This window comes from Lipotes vexillifer, unplaced genomic scaffold, assembly GCF_000442215.2.
Source record: "Lipotes vexillifer unplaced genomic scaffold, Lipotes_vexillifer_v1.1 scaffold1662, whole genome shotgun sequence".
Classification (NCBI taxonomy): Eukaryota; Metazoa; Chordata; class Mammalia; order Artiodactyla; family Lipotidae; genus Lipotes; species Lipotes vexillifer.
The window spans coordinates 440,876-459,104 of NW_006795342.1; the positions used below are offsets into that span (position 1 = coordinate 440,876).

Consider the following 18,229-nt stretch of genomic DNA (forward strand, 5'->3'; position numbering starts at 1 on the left):
CAGGAAAGTGATTCACTTGTACACGTATATATTCTTTTTCATATCCTTCTCCATTATTTTTTTTTAAGTCTTTATTGCATTAGTTACAATGTTGCTTCTGTTTTATGTTTTGGTTTTTTGGCCACGAGGCATGTGGGATCTCAGCTCCCCAACCAGGGCTCAAACCCACACCCCCTGCATTGGAAGGCTATGTCTTAACCACTGGACCACCAGGAAAGTCCCTGCATTATGGTTTATCACAGGACACTGAATATAGTTCCCTGTGCTATACAGTAGGACCCTGTTGTTTATCCATTCTATATATAATAGTTTACATCTGCTAATCTCAAACTCCCAACCCATCCCTCCCTCACCCCCTCTCCTTTGGAAACCACAAGTCTGTTCTCTGTGTCTGTGAGTTTGTTTCTGTTTTGCAGATATGTTCATTTGTGTCATGTTTTAGATTCCACATGTAAGTGATATCATATGGTATTTGTCTTTCTCTTCCTGACTTACTTCACTTAGTATCATAATCTCTAGGTCCATCCAAGTTGCTGCAAATGGCATTATTTCATTCCTTTTAATGTCTCAGTAGTATTCCATTGTATATATGTGCCACATCTTCTTTATCCGTTCCTTTGTCGATGGACATTTAGGTTGTTTCCACGTCTTGGCTATTGTGAATAGTGCTGCTATGGACATAGGGGTGCATGTATCTTATTGAATTATACTTTTGTCTGGATATGTGCCCAGGAGTGGGATCGCTGGATCATGTGGCAGCTCTATTTTGGGTTTTTTGAAGAAACTCCATTCTGTTTTCCATAGTGGCTGCACCAATTTACATTCCCACCAACTGTGTAAGAGGGTCCCCTTTCCTCTTTGTAGAGATGTTTTTAACTGAAGTTTTGATTTCTTTAACAGATATATGGTTGTCTGGATTTTCTGTTTCTTCTTGTCATTTTGAAAAGTTGTATTTTTTTTTAAATTGTCTATTTCATTTAATTTTTTAAATTATAGACATAATATTGTTCGTAATAGCCCTTCATTATCTTCTTAATGTCTGTAGGATCTGTAGTTATGTCTGTCATTTTCAGAAGACTCTGGGTGTTAAAAAGTTAATCTCCCATCAGTTGTTTCATTTTCCTCACATTGGATTCCTTTCAAATCAGAAACAGATCATTTTCTTCGCTCTTTACGATATTAGTTATGCTGTTGCCACAGACTAAAAAAATTCCCCTCACCACAACCTTTATCTCTTCTCACCTGTCCATCTGCTGCTCAACCCTTAGGATTCAGAATTAATGTGAACCCCCTTCTGATACACATGTCACAACATATTCCATGAACATTCACATCCAGATACACGTATATGTACCACACGCATACATACTCACATAGATAGCTATTTAATGACTTTCCTTTGCAGCACTTTTTACCCAAATTACTAATTTGTTAAAATTACGATAAAATCTTTATATTGCTTCTTTCTCCTACTAGACTGTAACGTCCACCAAGGCTGGACTTGTATTATTCCTGTTGGAAGCTGAATACTCAGTACCCATCACAGTGCTTGGCACATAATAGATGTTTCAAACATCATGGTTGGGTGAATGAACTAATTTATACTGAGGAGAAATAAGTTGTTCCCTTTGAAAATTCCATCTAATAATTTTAGTTTTGCTAGAAGGCAGTGTGAAGGCTGGAAAAATAGGTAGAGGCCAGATTATGGGGAGCCTTGACTAACAACCTACAGAATCTAGGTATTTCTCTGTTTATATTTTTCATGTTTTCCCTCTGTCTGACCCTGCTATATTTTTTGTTCACACTCAGTGCCCTGGGGGATAGAGGGGCCTGGGCTTGGTAACGAGGGGAGATGCTGAGAACTACAAGATGGGAGTGTGGGGGGCGAGGGTCTCCTCCTGTCTCCTTCTGTGAGGCCCAGAGTTCCTCCTCTGCCTCAGTCCTACACGTAGGATTAGCAGAGGATTTGCATATTTGGTGGTTTTTCTCTCTAGTTGGGCATCACATCCTATAAAGGAGCCCTCCCTTTGAACCATCCATCATCAGACAGGATCACTAAAATAAAAGAAATGGCCCAGCGGGCTCCAGACTGCAGCCTCTTCCACACTGTATTCTGTATCCCCTGATTTAAGGAATTACGGCCTTTTCTCCCGCCATTCCCCTAAACCATGTCCAAAGGAGCTTATGTGGTAATTTACAGAACGAAGCTGATGGATCAGCTTGTAGGACATCATAGATCAGAGCGCTCCCCTCTCCCCTCCCGACTGCCCTTCTGACACGCTTCATGCCTCTGATGCCCAGAGCCTGCTGGGGTTCTTGGAAGTTGGCGGGTGGGTGAGGGAGGAGAGAGTGTCGATTTGCTCCACCAGGCCGTAGATGCTAGTGAGCCACACTGTGCTGGACAGGAGGACCTGTCTGTAGCACAGGTCAGAGAAACACAGGTCCTTCCAGAGCATCAGCTTGTGCAAGAAGTGAATTAAAGGGAACCTGGATCCCAGCCCAGCTCTCTGCCTCCACCATGATCTCCAGTAAGATTCTGGTCTACCGTCACCCCCCCAGCAGCTCCAGCACAGAGATCTATGGACCCACCAGGCGCCGCAAAAAGTCCCTGGGAGATTTGTTCCATAATGGCTTCCGGGTGAGGTCTGGGCCCAGCGCTGCTCAGGAGGAACCACAGAGCTTCTGGCAGTCGGTGGTGTCTTGTTGCAGGGTTTGCACCTCTTGGGGTAAGGATCCCCCCCCAAAGCATCCCGTATTCTGAGAGGCTGCCCAGGGAAGAAGTGCCCTCTCTGCGGGCTAGCCGGCAAGTGATGGGCTTCTCCGTTCCTCTGTGCTTGGCGTACCCCTGAGCGCAGATGAGCTGGGCCAGGCAGAAATCCCGTCCTTCCTTTTTAGATGAATATAACTGGTCTCTAGTGCTCCTGAATGTTTTTGAGCTATTAAAGAATATATTTCAGGAATGTTGGGGAAAGCTTGGTAAATGACGGGAGCGGCTTCCTTTTCATTTATTAAGTGGTAATAATTTCCAGTGAGTCGGCATTTTTCAGGAGCGGTGTTGGAAGCTATTGACTTTTTTTTTTTTTTCAGGGACAACAATGCCGTTTTGGTTTGCTTTCTTCTGTCCTCATATTGGGCTGTGGCAATGTTTTCTTGCCTGTCTTGGATGGTACTTCCTTATTCTCACCCAGCAGAGATCATAAGAGATATCCTCTGGACAGATTTTCTTGTCTCAACTGCTTTCTAATAGGGATTTGGTTTTATTCGGGCATCCGTAATATATGGGAGTTTGAAATAAATGACTTAACTTTGCATTTCTGTATCTGACAATCCCAGTCATAGGAAGAGATACCTTTTATTTCCAGAAAGGTTAGTGTTACAAGTAGCTTCTTTAAAATTAAGTATAGACCCTTTGACACCCAGCTTAAGATTCTAATATGGATAGGCCCAGCTTGAACTATCTCTGTATTATACAACTATGTAGAGCAAAATTCCAGTTAGCAAGCAAGTGATAGGTGAGTGCTAGTCAATCCTTTTCATTAAAACTGGCATGAAAGGCCTCCTTGGGCTGAAACATCTGCATGGACTTCGTTCGGAATCTAAATATTCATGCCCCCATGTCTGTGGCCCTAGATCTGCTGACCAGATTGTTCTATTGCCTCTCCCTTCACTTCAAGAAAGAACTGCTTTGTGCTTTATAACATCCAGCATTGCCAAGGGCCGATATTAAGGCAGCTAGAGAGATGAGTGAAAATGATGAGATCATTAAGCTAAGAGAAAATGGACCATTTCCCGAGAAAGAGTTACGGTGAGTGAAACCACAGCTTTAGCTTAGTATTCACTCTCCTTACTTTACCCCTGAAAGGGGTTCATTCATTCACTTTCAGTAGTGAGAGCTGACTATGTGCCCGTCATCACTGTTTGGGAGGATGATGGACACAGTGGTGAACAGGTGCATGAGGTGCCGCTGCAGTGGAGCTGACATCCTACAGAGGAAGACAGGCAAATAAACAAGCAAATACCAACATTGTAGATTGTGATAAATACTCTAGAGAAGAACAGAGTAATGGGGGGGCAGGTCCAGATTGGGTGGCTAGAAAAGACCTCTCTGAGGCAGTATCAGTTGAGCCAGCCTTGCAGTGATCTAGGGGAAGAGCATTCCAGAAAGGAATGGAGGGGAAAGCCCTGAGCTGAGAATGAACTGGGAGATACTCAAGGAGCAGAGATGCAGTTTGGCAGATGTGAGGATGGGGAGAGTAGAAATGAAATGAATACGGACTAGATCATGGAAAGCCTTCAGAGCAAGGTAAGGGGTCTGAACTTAAGCCATCTGAGGACTTTTAGCTGGAAGCGATGTGATCCGATGTCTGCAAAAATCACGCTGGCTGCTTCTAGGAAATGGATGGTGGGGCATGGTGGGCTGAGGGAATAAAAGTGCAGACCAGCTTGGGGGCTGCTGGCCAAATTAGAGGTAACAGTGGCTTGGACCATGGTTCTGGCATTGGAAAGGGAAAAATGAGTTATTTTTTATATGTATTTAAGAGGTGAAATCAACAAGATTTATTTGTTTACTTTTTAAAAAATTTGTTTCCTTTCTGGCTCCCTTATTCAAATAGGAGACTGTCAAGCAGGAGCCTCACCCCTTTGCTTTCAGGATCTAGGACAGTGAGTGACAGCTACAGAGAGACACTCACTGCACATGTATGGCATGAATTCATGAATGAAAGCATGAATGAATGTGTGAGAATCCCAGTTGGAATATCACCCGATGTTTAGCATCTATCAGATAGGAAGCAGGACCGGGATGAGGTGGGGCACAGAACAGCCTGAGCAGTTATCGAGGGAAAAGATTTGAAAAGGTCAGGCAAACAAACACAAGTTCTAACTGGAGGAGCAAAAGCACAGGGGCGTTTGAGAGCAAGAAAGACAGTCCTCTCCCTCCAGCTGGGAAGAAGAGGCTCTGATTCTCTCTGTGTGGAGGGTGAGAGCACATGGTCCGGGCAGTGATGTATCTGTGGGATGGGAGGTGGGACCTGGGGATGGCAGCAGGGTGCAGGGACCACCCTGTAGAAGCCTCCCTGGGATTGTGTCTGTCCCTCTTTACACTGATGACTGCTGTCATCGATTTGAGCTCTCGATCTGCAAGGCCAGATGACTATGACCTTGTCAGACACTACAAAAATAATTGCTCTTCAGGATTTACGTGGGGGTGGAGGGATTGGAAATGACAGAGGTTTATTTGAACCTTTCAGCTTTTCGGATTTAAAGATTAAGGAGTTAAAGGGAATGGAAAACAGCAAATTGGAAAACCCTGGCCGGCTTTCCACCCTGGGCTGGTATGCGTTTGCTTTTGTGTTTTCTTAAGTCTTGTGCTCCAGTGGGACCTTGCTTGCAGGAGTCTCCTGAGTCCTTTCTGTCTTGGGATAATGGGGACCCTGAATGGTGAATGATTCATCATTTACCAGCATGTCCCTCAATCTCTTGTCAGTGTAGCTATTCTGCTTCCATCTGAGAAAGAGGTCCTAAATCCCTTAACTTTTATGGTTGCCCAGCACTAAAATTACATGGCAGTAGTTCTCAGGATGGCCTAACCTGGTTGTTCAGGTCCCAGGTGCCTAGTGTGACCCTCTGAAGGGACAGCAATGGCCAGGGGTCCTCCCTGCCTAGAGCCGCTGACCTCGGGTTCCTGAATCTTTGACAAGGACGCGGGGCTCAGAGTCAGAAGACCTGTCCTCAGTCCTGACTTGCCATTAACTTGATAACAACAGCAATAAAACGTTATGAATAAAAATAAGAATTTTTAATAAGTATTACAGAAGAATTTTAAAACTCAAGAAAATTAATGAAATCCAGAAATCCTACCTCCATATCACAACCACTGTCATCATTTTATGTGTTTCCTAGTTTTTATTTTTCATATACCTATAGTTTTCATAGTTTTATCAGAGAGAACATGCACTTTATATTCCACTTTTTAAAAATGTTTCCAGTTTGCTATTTTTTTATTATGGTAAAAAAAATATAACATAAACTTTTCCATCTTAACCATGTTTTAGTGCACGGTTCAGTAGTGTTAAGTACAATATATTGGCACTGTTGTGAAACAGAACATTTTCATCTTGCAGATTTGAAACTTCATACACATTAAACAACTACTCTTACCCCCCAACTCCTCAGCCCTTGGTAACCACCATTCTACTATGTCCTACTTCTTTAACTTAACATTATATCAGAAGCATTTTCTTTGTTGTTACATTATTTTTTGGCTATAATATCCCACAGATGGACTATATTTAAGAAGACCTATTTTTAGATAGCAAGCTGCTTTCTGTTTTCCTTGTTTAATGAATAATTGTGAAAGGAACATCTTTGTTTCTGTAGCATCTTTCCATGTTTTGTTATCTTATCTTAGGTTTCATTCCCAGAAATGTAGTTTGATTTATAATGTGGAATTATTTTCTGCAAATGCTGTATCAATTTACAATTCCACCATAAATTATAAGACTGTCGCATTGTAGGGGCATCTCTAGTAGGTGAAATTCAAATACATTGCTAGTTAAGCAGAATAAACCAAAGTTACTATATATATATATATTTTTTTTGCGGTGCGCGGGCCTCTCACTGCTGTGGCCTCTCCCATTGCGGAGCACAGGCTCCGGACGCGCAGGCTTAGCAGTCATGTGGCTCACAGGCCCAGCCGCTCCGCGGCATGTGGGATCTTCCCGGACCGGGGCACAAACCCGTGTCCCCTGCATCGGCAGGCGGACTCCCAACCACTGCGCCACCAGGGAAGCCCAAAGTTACTATATTTTTAATTGACGTATCTTTTATTTCAACCAAGTGTAATAATTTCTAATGTTGTTTACTAGTTATATTTCCTATTTCATGACAAGCCTCCTTATGACTTTTTGCCTATTTATGGACTAGTGATTTAGTACATGTCCTTGACATTCATGAAGACTTTATCCTTATTATATCATATTTGATTTAATTATTTTTCTAATAGATTATGATCTTCATTACTTTTTTTTTGACATGTAGAGTTTTGACATTTTTATGGTGCTGATTCAAAAATTTTTATGATTCCTTTCACATCTGAGTCTAGAAATTCTTCCTTTCTTCAGAGGGCTAATAAGTATGTAATTATATTTTCTTTGGTTTTTTTATGGCTTATTATTGATATTTAATTTTAATTTTCATCTCAATTTAATTTCAGTTATGGTAGGAGGTGACAGTTTAAATTGATTTCATTGTGAACCAATTATTCCATCATTATTACATAATGCTTGTCTCGCCTTGAGTTGTGATGACTTCTTTATCATATATTAAGTTCTCCTCTATATAATACAATCTATTCTGCTTATCTTTTTAAAAAATATTTATTTTAATTTTTTTTTTTTTGCTGCATTGGGTTTTTGTTGCTGCATGCAGCTTTCTCTAGTTGCAGTGAGCGGGGTCTATTCTTCGTTGTGGTGCATGGGCTTCTCATTGCAGTGGCTTCTCTGGTTGCAGAGCACGGGCTCTAGGTGCGTGGGCTTCAGTAGTTGTGGCACGAGGTCTCAGTAGTTGTGGCTTCTGGTCTCTAGAGCGCAGGCTCAGTAGTTGTGGTGCACGGGCTTAGTTGCTCCGTGGCATGTGGGATCTTCCCGGACCAGGGATGTAACCCGTGTCCCGTGCATTGGCAGGCAGATTCTTAACCACTGTGCCACCAGGGAAGTCCCTATTCTGCTTATCTTTTTGTGATTTTTCTTATTTTGTTGCTTTGTGGTAAATGTGGCCTGTATGATTTCTGTACTTTGGAATTTGGTAAAACTTCTTTGTCGCCTAGTACATGGTCAGTTTCATGACTGTTCAAAGGTTGCTACTGAAGAGTGTGCTCTTTATTTACTGGGTATAATATATGTATGTATCTGTCTGTCCATCCATTCAGATAGATATATACAAATATATCCCAAGGAACTAAATGTTATATGAACATTTCTTATTTGTGCTTATGTTTTGGCTAGTGTCTGAAAAGTGAACATTAGAGTCTCCCACTGTGATGTGGCTTTGTCAGTTTTTGTTGTTTGATGCATTCTTGCCAGATTTTGTTGTATATGTACTTCAAAGATACAGTCTTAGGTGTGTAAACTTTTTTCACTGTTACATATTCTTGGTGGATTTCTCCTTCTATGAATATGAAGTATGACTCTTTCTTTTGTACATCTTCACAGTAGCTGCCACTTTATATGATACCATTATGGTTCTGTTTGCCTGTTTTTCTTTGGTCAGCATTTGTCTGGTACATATTTCTAACTCCTTCTTTTCAGTGAACCTCTTACATGCATCTGGAATGGATTATTGCTGTTTTTATATTATCTGAGTGTCTTTGTCAATTAATAGATAAATTTAACTCACTCAATTCTGTTGTGATTACTAAAAAATAATTCTTTTTGCTGTTGCAGTAGTATTTTATTAATACTAATTAATATGCTTTTTTCCTTTCTTTTTTCACAATTCTTTCCCTTCAGTTGGATTGATCAAATTCTTTTGTTCTTTTTTCCCTCTGAGATTTGGAATTTATAATTCCAGATGTATTCTTAAGTTGTGGATACACATGCTTAAGCTTTTCTGTTAATATGTATAATTAATAGTACTTTCTCCTGAAGCAAGACAAGAACTTTAGCACAACTTTCTGACCTTCACTGCCCTCTCTCCTCCATCTTCCATGCAGTATCATCTAGAGGTTTTACTTTGAAATCATTATTATTATTTATTAGTTTTTGTAATATCCAGTCAACACATAAACTAATCAGTTACTTTTACTCTTGGATTTATTTTTCTTTCAGCTGGTTAAGTACATCTTTTTTAGCTCAAAATAATTTCTCCTGAAAATTGTGGCGATATCTCTCCTTTGTTTTCTTGAATCCAGTGCAGCCAGGAGAATTCTGACAATAATTTGATTCTCGTTGCTTTGGGGAGTTTATATCTTTGCACTGGTGTTCTGAAATGTCACTGTAGTATGCCTCAATTTGGGTCCTTTAAAATTATCCTGCTGGACACTTAACAGACCTTTCCAATCTGAGGATGCAGGTCATCCCTTTGATCTGGGAAACTTTATTCTAATGTTTGAGAGTTTTCCTCCTTTCTTGTTTTTTTTTTGTTTTTTTTGTTTTTTTTTTGCCGCGCCAAGAGGCTTGTGGGATCTTAGTTCCTCGACCCGTGATTGAAACCAGGCTCCCAACAGTGAGAGCTTGGAGTCCTAACCCCTGGATAGCCAGGGAATTTCCAGTTTTCCTGCTTTCTATTGCCTGTATTTTTTCCTTCTGGAAACTCAATTACGTAAATGTTAAAAATTCTACACTTGTCTTCCACGTCTCTCAACTTCCCTTTTGTACTTTTCACCCCTTTTCCGCTTTGTATGGAGAGACCTCTGTTTGATAGTCTAGCCCTGTAGTTTGTATGTAGCTATATCCATTCTTCTAATAGTTGGCTTTTTAAAGTTTTGATGTTTAAAATTTTAATTTCTAAAATATATGGTTTATCTTTGCGGAGTTGACATATTTTCCTACAATTCTTTGTTTTTCAATCAGACTTCTTCTAAAGTTGTTGCTTTGTTAATGTTGTATCATTAAGTGTAAATTTTGCTGGACTACGTGCCTTTCTTCAAAGAAAGCTTGACTTTCCTCAGATATTTGGTGATTCTTGATTTCGTGCTCCTCTTTGGATTTGAGATTTTCTGTCAGCCTATATTAGAATGCTGTCTTTGCTTAATGTGCCTTGTCTGAGGAGTGATGGGGTGGGTATGTGGCAGTGTATTTTGGTCCAATAACTGGTCTTACAGCTGTCTTCTGAGAGTCACCAGTTCGTGTGGGATACTGCTTTAACAACTACAATGCCCACGCTTGCTGCTTTATCCTGGCTGCTCCTGTTTCGTACCCCAGTCCATTAGTGAGTTGTCCCAGCCTCCCACTTCCCAGTGTTGGTCACCTCATTTCATCTTTTGAACAGTGGCTTTCTCCTGATCTATGATTTCACCACCCCACCAGGCCCCACCAACCTGTCTTTGTGAAATTCCTTATCAAATTTATTGACCAAGAACATTTCTGATATGTTGTTTTTATTATGTTATATATATGTTTCTTACTATATATGTTATCAGGTTTCTCCACCTTGCCAAGTTAATTTCCAACAGAATATCCACTTTTCATCTACCAGCGTTGTGTGGTTTTCTGTTACCGTGCAGTAGTTTCTCTTCCCTTCTTCCTGCCCTTGTGGGATTTTGCTCTTTTTTTCCCCTCTTCAATATTATTTTAGTGAAGTTTTGAGAGGAGGCAGAGATAAATCATTCTGTTCAGTCTATTAGGGTGAACCAGAATGCTCTGGATTCTTATTTTAATTCACAGATGAATTATCTATGTTGGTATTTTATGCTTATTTTACTTTTGTGTTTTGAGAGGCAGTTTTTGGTACCAGGTTATGATTATTTTATAACAAGTTTAATAGCTTTGCCTCTTTTTGTGTATCAGTGGAATAGAGTTTCATTAAAATGTAAATGTTTTTAAAAATTTAATAAATCACATGGGTGCAAAGTCTCTGAGGGGAAGATATTAATAAAAATTTCAATTTATATCTCAATTATCATCCTGTCATGGTTTTCTTTTTTGTGTGTATGAACTTACAAAGTTTACATTTTTTGGAAAGTCATCCCTCTCAGTGTGGATTTCAAATTTTATTAGCCTGAAATTGTGCATGACTTTATTTTCTATTTGTTTTTTTTTTTTTTTTTTTTTTTTTTTTTGCGGTACGCGGGCCTCTCACTGTTGTGGCCTCTCCTGCTGCGGAGCACAGGCTCCGGACGCGCAGGCTCAGCGGCCACGGCTCACGGGCCCAGCCGCTCCACGGCACGTGGGATCTTCCCGGACCGGGGCACAAACCCATGTCCCCTGCATCGGCAGGCGGACTCTCAACCACTGCGCCACCAGGGAAGCCCAGTCTATTTGTTTCTTTATTGGATAAGCATGTGTTTTGTTTGTTTTATTGTTGTTATTGTTTGCCCCCATAAAATGATTTGAAAATTTTTATCACTTTTAATCTTTATTAGTTCTCTGATTATTCAAGTATAAACACTAAAGTAGAAATCATCTTTTCTTCTATGGTTGTTAAGACTACTTTTTTCCTAAGATCTTGAGCTGAATGCATTATTTTATAAGTGATCTATTATTATACTATGGATTTTTTCTAATTTATAGTTAGCCAGCATGTTCTTTAAAAGTAAAGAGACAGGGCTTCCCTGGTGGCGCAATGGTTGAGAGTCCGCCTGCCAACGCAGGGGACACGGGTTCGTGCCCTGGTCCTGGAAGATCCCACGTGCCGTGGAGCGGCTAGGCCCGTGAGCCATGGCCGCTGGGCCTGTGCGTCCAGAGCCTGTGCTCTGCCACGGGAGAGGCCACAACAGTGAGAGGCCCGCGTACCACAAAAAAAAAGTAAAGAGACAGGGTGCTTAATGGATATAGTACTGGTTTTAGATTACTCAAGCAATTACTCAGGGAAAAGGCAATTTGCTAACTATTTGGGGAAAAAAATAAAACTTGGTCCCTTTGGCCCACTATTAACCAAAATGAATAAATACGTCAAGATGGATTTACAAATTAAAGGTTAAAAGAAGAAAAGATACCCTAAACAGGTGGTTCCCACACTTGGCTGCACATTAGAATCATCAGGGGAGTTATAAAAAATTTCTGCACCCAGGTTGTCACCCAGACCAATTAAATCAGAATATCTGAGGGTGGGAGATAGGCACCAGTGTTATTCCAGAATTTCCATGTGATTGCAGTGGCACCAAAGTCTGGGAACCAGTGCCCTGCAGTTTTGTTTTCTCAGTTTGCTCTCTGACCAGAAGCATCGGTGACATCGTAGAGTTGGTTAGAAATGCAGAGCATCAAGCCCCATCTCAGACCCATGGAATAGAGTCTGAATGTTAACAAATCCCAGGCGATTCATGTGCACATGGAATTTGAATAGCTGGTCTCTAAAGCAGGCTTAGCAAACTAGGCTCCGTGGCCTATTTATTTGAATAAAATTTTACTGGACTACAAGTCACGTGCATTCATTTGCATGTCATTTACAGCAGAGTGGGTAGTTGTGATAGAACCTAAAATATTTACTTCCTGCTTATTTGTAGAAAAAGTTTTCAGTGCTTCTCAACCGTGATGGCTCATTAGGATCATCGAAGAGCTTTAAAATTCCCTCTGCCTGGCTGTACCTCAGACCCATGAAGTCAGAATTGGGGAAGAGGGAGTGAGCCCAAGGTATCAGTAATTCTTAAAGCTTCCCAGGTGATTTAAATGTGCAGCCAAGGTTCAGAACTTGCACCCTAAAGGTACAAAGAGAAAATGTACGTGCCTTTTAAAAAATCTGTTTTTTACGATGGAGGTGGCCATTTTTTAATATTAAAGCAAAGAAACAATGATGGAAGTCTGATATATTTGACCATATAACAAACTTTGGAATTCAGGGGAAAAAACCAAAACAGAGCACCTTAAGCAAACTTTAAGACTTAGGAAAGAAAAAAAACTTTGAGCAAAATTAAAAGAAGAATGATGAACTGTGTGGGATAAAATTTATAACATATAATATTCTCCTTACGAAAGAGCTCAAATATAATAAAACAATAAGATGAACCCACAGGTAATCTGGCAGAGACTATTATAAAGCACTTTAGAGAAGAAAATAAAATGACTAATAATTATGTGGAAACGCAGTTAACTTCATTTGTTAACCTAGAAAAGCAGAATAAAACAGTGATGGGCTCTATTTGGGGTTGAGGCCTATCAAAGTGGGACTCCTACTTTCCCTCCCTCCCTCCCTCTTTACTCGCTCCCTTCCTTTGCCTTCCTTCTTGTCTTTTCTTAATGAGAATACTCAGTCTGATGGGGGTGTAGGCAAAGGGCGGACATGCGAATTGGTAGGAGAGTTTGGCAAGATGATCACAAGTGCTGGAAGTGCTTACTTGAGTGCTGATGTTTGGAATCGGAACTGACTGACCAAAGGCTGTGCCAGGGCAGTGGTTACGAGCTTGGGTTTTGTGGCGTTACATAAATTTGGGTTGAAATTTGTGCTATGCTGCTTACAAACTGTGTGCTGGACACATTCTCTAGTCTGTGTATCCTTAGCTATTTTCTTCGGTTGTATGGATCAAATAAGACAGAGCTAAAGATTTAGGCATGTAGAAATAATTAAAAATAGCAGATGATCAATCATAATAGATTTACATCATTGTCAACATCATCATTTTACCAATAGTTTAAAGTAATGACACTATTTACCCCGTGTGTGTGTGTGTGTGTGTGTGTGTGTGTGTGTGTGTGTGTGTGTGTGTATCTTTATGGGCTTTCTATTCCGTCTTGTTGACTTTTCTGTGTAGTTGTGAACAATATGCTGTTTCAATTCCATAGCTTCATATGGTAAAATTACTGTTTGTCGAGTACTTCCAGTGTGCCTGCCACGCCTTAGCAGAATACTTAGTCTTCTGGCACACAGTCTCCAGGGCAGGTTTTAATACCCATATCTGAGAGAAGAAGGGCACGAGGATGGGGTGGAGGGTTCAGCTGTACCAAAGGCCTTGTCCATCCCACAGGCAGCTGTGCAGCTGGATGGCCCTTCAGCATTGTCTCAAATCCAGGCAAGGCAGCAGACCTTTGTCCCCATATCTACCAGCCATGGGGGCCACCCCTGGTAAGGGGTGTGACCGTGGGCAAGCCTGCTCTTCAGGAGCCAGTGATGAATAAAGACCCTTGGAAAAGGGATCTGGGCTGTGCTCCACAGCATCCCCTATAGCTCATGCGTGTTATTTATTTAATATAGTCTCGTGACCACCTAGAGGGGTGGGATAGGGAGGATGGGAGGGAGACGCAAGAGGGAGCCGATCCGGGGATATATGTATGTGTATAGGTAATTCACTTTGTTACACAGCAGAAACTAACACAACATTGTAAAGCAATTATACTCCAATAAAGATGCTAAAAAAAAAAAAAAAAGAAATAGTTCAATACACACACACACACACACACACACACACATACACACACAATATAGTCTCGCATATGATTCACTAGTATTTTATGTAGGATTCTTGTGGTTAGTCAATAGTCATTAGTGTGATGAGCTTGCCTTTTTTTTTTTTAACCCATGTCCAGGTAATACCACTTTTCTAACCAATACAAAGTACAGAAAGAGAGAGAAAAGTCCATTTTTATTACTTGACTATATAATAGAGAGTATTGATATGTAGAGAAGTTTACTATTTTTTTGATAGTTTAAAGGAACTTGCTCATGAAACTCTCTAGACTTTTGGAGAGCATGATTAATATGTTATTTTCTTCCTCACAACTCTGTTATAGCCATTTTCTATTTCCTAAAACATAATTTTATTTCAGAGATTTTAAATTATATAGAATAAATAATAAGAATATAGTGTTATAAAGCAAAGGAGATGAATAATTTGTCACTTTGGCATTGCCCATCCCACTGTTTCCTTTTCTTGGCCTCTTTATGGACTCTGCGGTTGCTGTCTGTCCTCTTTCAGGACCTCTCTGACTATAGCAGCGTGACCACTGGTCAAGGCTCTTTCCTGGTTAGGCTTCTTCGTATTTCCTAAGAGTGTCAGCCCTGACCTCTGTCAGGTGAGCTTTCAGAGTCATGGCTTTTCCCTTTAGAAAACAATGTGTAGCCTCAGAGTTCCGAATGCAGAGCCTCTAACCTTTCGCTCTCTGCCATCTAATTCTCAGAAGTCTGATTCATTCAGTTCAATTCAAGCAAGGAGTTACTGAGTATCCACCTTATGCAAGGCACTATTTTAGGTACATGGGATACAACACAGTAGACATCAATCCCTCCCCTCCTAGAGCTGGTGCTATGGATAAGGAGACAGAAAGTCAACTACGTAAATAAGTAAGATGCTCGTGCTTCATGCTGGGGAGAAAAATAAAGCAGGCAAGCGGAATAAAGAGTTTTCTTTTTTGGGGGGGAGTTGCACTTTTAGACAGAGTAGCCAGGGAAGATCTCCCTGAGAAAGTTATGTTGATTAAACACCTGAAGGAGGTGAGCAAGGGCACCATGTGACCATTTGGGAAGGAGCATTCCAGGTAGCGAGAAGAGCATGTGCAAAGGCCCTGAGGCAGGAGCACCCGTACACAGTCAAGGATCACTGAGGAAGACGGCCAGATCAGAGGCAAAGTAGTATGAGTGAGGGCAAGAGGCCAGCAGGTCCAAAAAGAATGAGGGCTGGCCTTGCTTTTAGGTTCTTGAAGGACTTCGACTCCTACTTTGTGTGGAATGTGGGCATTGGAGGATTTTGAGCAGAGGAACGGCATGATCCATTTTACCTGGTAACAGGCTCACTCTGGCTACTGTGCTGAGACTAGACCACAAGTGGTCCAGGGGAGAAAGCAGTTCGGGAGCTGCTGTGAGCTGTGACACTTCAGACCAAGCATTTCTCCAAAGTGTCTGGCTTGATGTGAGGAGAACATGTAGACTGAATTTTTTTAGCCCTATGTAGAACTTTGTTTCTCATTTGCATTAGTGGAACCCAGTGCCCTGACAGTGACCAGCACAAGGCAGTCAAATAAAGAAAGCCCACCATTGTTCAGCTCGTGAGAATGTTGTTCCTGCATCACCCCAGGCCCCTTTGGCAGGCAGACATTTCCCTTGAGTCCCCCTCCTGGGATAACCTCTTCTCCTAAGAACCAGCTTATTTTCCTCCTTTGTTAATCTTAGAGTGCCTCCCTGCTTGCTTTCCTTGGGAAAGAGCTCAGACCTAGATCTACAGTTTACCTCTAGCGAGAGGATAGGACCTTGTGACTGCTGCATTCTTTTTTTTTCTACCTTTATTTTCATACACCTCAACTAAAAGAAAAGTTTTTATTCTATCTTATTTTTGTGAGTCGCTTTAAAATATGACAAACAACAAACCAATAATGCAGGATGCAAAAGGCATTTCTTCACGATAAAAAGAAAGAAATCCCATTCAAAGCATGGGCCATTTGTGTTCAATTTTTGTTTCCATAAATGAAAGTGCACACACTCTGTCTCTCTCTCTCTCTCTCTCTCTCACACACACACACACACACACACACACACATACACACACACACAATTTTTCAGGATGAAACTATTAGTGGCTAATATGTTACTAAAGCATCCTTATATCCCTGACTGGTTTCAGTACTAACTGCCATTCTTTTTCTACCTCGAGCTTCTAAGTGTGTTATTTTACCTCTCAGCAATATGTGACAGTGATTCTGCAGTCAGATCAGCCATCCAGGTTGGGCTGGATGCTTCCGACCAACAGGAGAGCTTATTAACAATTCACTTTTCAGCCTGCACCACCCCCCATTCTGATTAGTAAGACTTCACAAACTTCTTTGCAAATGTTTTGTTCAAACAATATATTTTCTGAGAACTTGGATATTTGAAAGTATTTTTTGTTGCCCTTATACTGTTGAACAACTACTTGACAGGGCATAAAAATCTTGGGTCAGACTCTCCTTGTTTTAAAATTCTGCGTGTTGCACAGTCATTGCTTAACGCTTACTGTTACGTAATGAGATCTTAATTGCCTTAATGGTAACCCTCTCCCCACCCTGACACTTTTTGATTTTTATATCTTCATTTATTTTAATACTTGAAATTTGAAGGGAAAAACAATAAGATACTTCTTGGTGTCAGTCTCTCAGAGCTAATCGTTCATTTTGCCTTTTAATCTCGAGTCATTTTTTTCATATCCAGAAAGTTCAATCCTGTGATGTCCTAGCCGCTACTTATGATCTATGTGTTGTTTGCACTTCCCTTTGGAACACATTTTATTCATAGGTTGGATCTCTGTGATCTCCACTCCATTTCTATTTTCTTAAGTTCCATCTTTTTTCTTCCCTTTTCTCTGCCTTGTGAGATGACCTCTCCATTCTGTCCTCTACATCCCGTTGTTAGCAGTGTGAAGTCAACCTTTCATCAGCTCAGTTAGGACTGGGTTTTTGGCTCCTGTGACTTTTATTTCATCCACATCCCTTCTCATCTCTGTACTTTCTTGTTGAATAAAAGTAATATGAATATCCTTCAGAATAGAAGGCAGATGTTTTCTGAAAAAAATCTTCTGTCCATGAAGGTAAATCCTTTTAGATGAGAAATTTTCCTTTTGAGCTATATACTTTTGTCCCTCATGAGAAGTGGGGTTTTTCCCTCTGTGGGCTTTAAGTTAGTTTTTCCTTGTCACCTTATGCTTGAACAAGGAGTAATCTAACTGAGCGCAGTATGGAGCTGTTTAGGGGAGAGCTTCCGGTCTGTCTCCTTTCCTTGATTCACCCTGGGGTCTCGAGAGAGTCACCACCGCTTCTTCCCACCACTCTGCACACCTCCCCGCTTTACTGCCTCACATACTGGGCCAAATAAACTCTCACCCATGGACATCGAGCTGCCCGTCCACAACTTAGCCCGCTCTGTGCTCAGCTCCACACGTGGCACATGCGGAAGCTTAATAAAAATGCTTTGAATCCCCTTGGGAGTGGGTGTGATATTGAAAGTGTCTCAAAGCTGTAATAAAGTATTTTGTAAACAGTTCTCTTGCACGACTGCCAAGATTTAAAGCCCATGGAGTCATTCAGATTGTTTTTGACTCACAAATTTGATCTCAACAGAAATACATTTTACCCATGGCTATTAAAACACAACAGTAATCTGTATTTTCTTGAATCCTCAACTGTGTCTTCCTTCCCCGTTTCCCTCTCTCTCCTGCTGCATAGAAACACTGGCTCCCCTTCTCCGTTCAAGAGAGGTTGCTGATTTAGAATGGAGAAGCATATGTAACTTGACACTCAGTAAAAGTAGAATTATGTACATTGTGAATCCTGAACTGTATGGGGTGTGATAGCTTAATGATTTGATTTTCTTTTTGATTGGAAGAAAAATATAGAACCTTGTAGGAAACAGATAACACGGTGGGCTATTCTCTTCATTTTATCAGAACAGCAGATAAAGATCGAAAAAGAAAAAAGAAAATCCACCAAAGAGGTGAGGTTATCTGACTGGTTCCTAATCTGCTCTTAGCACAAGGGTTACGCTGATCTATTCCCAGTATTTTTCAGAGACAGAATCCTCTCAGACAACCATGTAACTTAGAAATAGTGCTTTAAATCAGAGATGGAGGGCTTCCCTGGTGGCGCAGTGGTTGAGAGTCCGCCTGCCGATGCAGGGGACA

General features: G+C 41.0%; 1 protein-coding gene across 1 annotated transcript in view; it reads left to right on the forward strand.

Annotated features, from left to right (window-relative positions):
• The window catches only part of LOC103072349 (calcium-activated potassium channel subunit alpha-1), a 545,963-nt gene that overhangs the window by 278,576 nt on the left and 249,158 nt on the right, over positions 1-18,229 (forward strand). The window lies entirely within an intron of this gene.